A 4,898-nucleotide genomic window follows, 5' to 3' on the forward strand; every position below is an offset into this window, starting at 1 on the left:
GCGGGCGGCGGTCACGTGGGAGGGGTGACCCATTCCCGCCGGGGGGAGGGGCCCGAAAGGGTTTTTGTGGAGTTTATCTCGCATTTCAGGGAGCTCCGGAACGGGCTGGGAGGGACCACAGGGCTTCCTCTGGTGCAGCCTTCCTGCTCCAGTAGGGTCATTCCAGAGTACATGGCATGGAGTGAAGAGTGGTTTGGGTGGGAAGGAACTTTAGAGCCCACCCAGTGCCAGCCCTGCCATGGCAGGGACACCTCCCACTGTCCCAGGCTGCTCCAGCCCCAGTGTCCAGCCTGGCCTTGGGCACTGCCAGGGATCCAGGGGCAGCCACAGCTGCTCTGGGCACCCTGTGCCAGGGCCTGCCCACCCTCACAGGGAACAATTCCTCATTCCCAATATCCCAGCTAACCCTACTCTTTCAAATTGAACCCATTCTCCCTTGTCCTCTTACAACAAGGTGTAATGGGTTTAAATTCAAAGGATTTGAATGGATTGCCCAGGGCTGCCTCCAGACAGTTCTCCAGTATCTCCAACAATGAAAGCTCGACACCTCTGGGCAATCTCTTCCAGTGCTTGGTCACTGCACAATGATGAAGTTCTTGTGCATGTTCAGTGGAACTTCTAGGCCATTAGTTTGTGCCTGTTGCCTCTTGTCCTATTGCCCAGCACCTCTGAGCAGAGTCCAGCTCCATCTTCTCAGCACCCCTTTAGATATTTATTTATTTGGCCTTCTGGGAAGAGGGAGGGAAGATGAAGGAGGAAGTGTAAGAAATGAAACACTGGAGATGGAAGCTCTTTTTCCAGAGTGGCAATTGGTAGTTAATGTTGATAAAGTTAATAGGATCTTAACTGGAAGTGTTATTCTGTTGTTGAATGTAGAATGTTAGAGTTCTGAGATTTGCCTTTGTTTGCCATTGTTAAGTGTTACTGTCTTACCCTGTGTTTGTATCCCTTTCTGTTGGGAACCACTTCCCCTGCTCCCAGAGGGACTTGCACCCGGACTGAATTTAATGAGGAGCTGTTGGTAGGGTATGGACTCTCTCAAAAACAACAAACCAGCACATAAACTATGGTTTTAAACTGGCTGCACCACCGGGAATCACCCACCATTTACCAGAGCCAGATTCCATCCTGTCACCATGGCTTGAGGAGTACTCAGTCTGGATGACACCCCTAGACTACGAGCCAACATTGTCCTCCTGAGGACTCTCATGAGAACGGAAGCCCCAGCTCTGCTGAGACACAAAGCTGCACTCCTCCTCCTCAGCGTCATCCTGTGGGAGCAGTGGCGGTGTGTGCGACCCCTCGGGTTCCCTACACAAGAGCTGTTCTTAATAAAGGCCTTTTGAAAGGAGCTGGTCTCCTGGCCCTGTTTCTCACAGAAGGACAGAATTTGAGGAGGCCACCAGGATGATCAGAAGGATAGAACACCTCTTGTACAAGGAAAGACTAAGAGAGTTGGGATTGTTCAGCCTGGAGATGAGAACCTCTGGGGTGACCTAACCATGGCCTTTTCCAGTACCTAAGGGAAGTCTCCAAAAAAGATGGAGAGAGACTTTTTTACAAGGGCCTAGAGTCACAGGACAAGGGGGAATGGCTTCATACTGACAGAGGGCAGGGTTAGATGGCATATTGTAAGAAATTCTTCCCTGGCAGGGTGGGCAGGCCCTGGCACAGGGTGCCCGGAGCAGCTGGGGCTGCCCCTGGATCCCTGGCAGTGCCCAAGGCCAGGCTGGATGGGGCTTGGAGCACCCTGGTGTAGTGAAGGTGCCCCTGCTCATGGCAGGAGTGGGACTGGATGTGCTTTAAACCTACAAACCATTCTGTGATTCTGTAATTTGGTTCATAGCATGCAAAAGGAGGCACAGGGTGACTTTCCAAATTTTGTGGGGCTTCTTTCTGCAACACTTGAGGGAGTCTCCATCTAACCCCACTGGCTGGTGCTGTCCCTGAACTCCTGCAGGTGACAACCAGAAGACAGAAGTGAGAGACATTGGCTTGTGAAACAGCCCAGCCCCACTCAGCACCAGCTGCTGCACCCATGGCTTTGGAGGGAGCTGGTACCTGCGGAGTTTCAACTGCAGGGGGCTGTGACATGCCCGTGGTGGCACTTCCAGCAGTGCCTTTGCAAGCAGATGGCAGCCATGCAGATGCTTCTGGATGTGCAACCAAATATAAAGCTTTTCTGGAAATCTCATCTTGGGGCCCCTGTGTTTTGTGTATGTTGTTATATAAGGCACAAATACGCCAGTAGAGAGGGGCACTTCCCTCTATGTCCCACAGAGGCAACTCACCTGATAATCTGAAACAATTCTCCTGGTGTGGAATTGCCAACTCCACCCATTTCCCAAGTACTTTGAGGTGGAGGATTCCTCTGGTAATTGTAGCTACCCAAGTAATTTTTCCTATGGGCTGAAGAGGAGGAGCGTGGTTAGGGCTGTGACTGAGCCTTGTCCTGCTTTCACAGAGCTCAAAGGGAGATCCCAGCAGCCTTGAGAAGATCTGGACAAGTTATGCCATGGGGATCCATCCCTATCTGTCACATTGCTAGTTAGGTATCTGGCAGGGAGGACAATTCCCTGCAGTTTATCATTAGCCAGAAAAGTTAAAGTTGACTCTTTCTGGGTTCCATCTGGTAAGGGAAGAGCTTGGCCTCTGCTCTTGTAGCCAGGAACATCTGAAACAAACTGGAAAAAGGGAAAAAGTGAGAGTCTGGACTAAATCCAGGGGTGGAAATCCCCACCATAGCATGATGCTTCTGTGGCACCTGGAGGTACAAAAATAAGGTATTAGTCCCTGCTGAGACAGGGGAGGATGATTTTACTGCCGGAGGAGTCATCAGTCCCTCACCACCAGAGACTTGCTTCCATGTTTATCCCATGTGGATGGGAATCACTGCAATATTTTAAGGGAACCAACTGCCTCATGTTAACATCACATCCTTGTCATCTGACATGCACCAGTACAGGCATGCAGGAGGCTTTTAACTGATCTGTTGGGTTCCAAAGATTTCTAGGTTTCCTCCAAGGAAAAAGACTGTAAATACCAAGCCTTACCTTCCTCTGTCCAAAGGCTTCCAGCTTTCCTTGCTGGTCAGGTGAACCCTGCTGGCTGTGGAGCCCAGGATGAAGGTGTCACCCTTGTGCCCTAGGTAAGTGCCCAGGCAATGTTTGAGTGGAGCAGGGAGTGTTGCCAGCACTCCAGGGAGATTTCAGGCTTTGGGAGTGACAGCAAAAGGGCAGCTGGAGAGACTCTATCCACAGAATCCAGACTTGACACCTCCCAGGGCGCTGTGGTCAAGTGAGTCTCCTCTGTGACCAGGTCAAAGCCCAGATTATCCACAATGGTTGTGCTCTTTGTAACAAGAAAGTGTTGGAAAACTGCCCTGCCTGCTGGCAGTCAGCACAGAGAGACTTGCCAAAAAGAGGTTATTAATAATAATAATAGTGACTCCTTTGCCTTTCACCCACTCCTTCCATCTCAGGATCTGAAGAAATGTAGCCACAATAATGCAATGAAACTCCCTCCCTCCCAGCAGGGTTGGATGCTGAGGCCAAGGAAGATTAAATTACCTTTCCATGGCCAGTCATAACCTATCACTTCCTTCAATGCTCCACCAAGCATACAGACACAGCCCTTTCTCCTATGCCCCACTGAGGGATGGCACTGCTGAGACACACAGAGTTCACACTGTGCCTCTCTGCCGTATATGCAAAGCAAAAATTCAACCCAAGATGAAGGGGAGTGCAGAAGTAGAGAGAATTTAAGCTGTGTTGAGTGCATGTGTGTCCCATGCCAGAGTGACTCAAAAGAGTTACAAAGACCCAGCAGCCTCCCTGTGTTTCTGTTGCTGGGTTGCTGAAGGAGAGGCCAGGTAGGAGCAGAGAGCAAGGAGGCAAATGCTGATCCCCTCCTGTGGGGTGCCCTGGGCTTCCTGCAGCTCCTCGCTGGCTAAGGGGACAGCTGGAATCTGCATTGTGGATGTCAACCATGTCCCCAGAACTATGGGGGAAGGTGGTGTTAATCAGTGGGGAGCTATCACAGAGTCTTGGAATGGTTGGGGGTTGGAAGGGATCTTAAAGACCGTCTCATTCCACCCACTGCCATGGGCAGGGACATCTTCCACTCCACCAGGTTGCTCCAAGCCCTGCCCAACCTGGCCTTGAAGCCCTCCAGAGATGGGGCAGCCACAGCTGCTCTGGGCACCCTGTGCCAGGGCCTCCCCACCCTCACAAGGAGGAATTTTTTCCCAATATTCCATCTAACCCTGCCCTCTGACAGTGGGAAACCATTCCCCCTTGTTCTATGACTCTAGGCCCTTGTAAAAAAGTCTCTCACCATCTTTCTGTCAGCTTCTTCAGGTACTGCAAGGCCACAGTTAGGTCACCCCGGAGCTTCTCATGTCCAGGCTGAACAATCCCAATCCTCTCGGCAAATATGTTTGAGGAAGGGGAGCTCAAAATATAACAACCTAAATTATTCTGTGATTTTGTGCCAAGGAAAATGCAGCATTTTGGCTTTTTGTTTTTAATTCCATCTCTTTCTTTTCTTCTCCAAATCTTAAGTTTTCTGCCTTGCAGATGCTCCAGATGCTGAACTATCCTGAAGTGCTGATGTACTCACCATCTACAGCCATGTCCTTCAGTACCTCCTGGAGACTCTGTTCTGGAAAATGGATTTCCATTTAGAGTGTTGGGACTTCAGCACTCCAACACTGACCTGCTTCCCTAGAATGAATGGGGAGATGTGTTTCATTTCAGAAAATTCTCTAGAAACGTAGAAAACCCCATTCTGGATTGTGAATCAGACAAAACACACCTTTTGTCATCTTTTGTCTGTATTGGAAGTGCTTTGCTTATTTTTTGCGTTTATTAGCAGAAAACAGTTTACAAAAGGAGTTG

Source organism: Passer domesticus, chromosome 27, assembly GCF_036417665.1.
Source record: "Passer domesticus isolate bPasDom1 chromosome 27, bPasDom1.hap1, whole genome shotgun sequence".
Classification (NCBI taxonomy): domain Eukaryota; kingdom Metazoa; phylum Chordata; class Aves; order Passeriformes; family Passeridae; genus Passer; species Passer domesticus.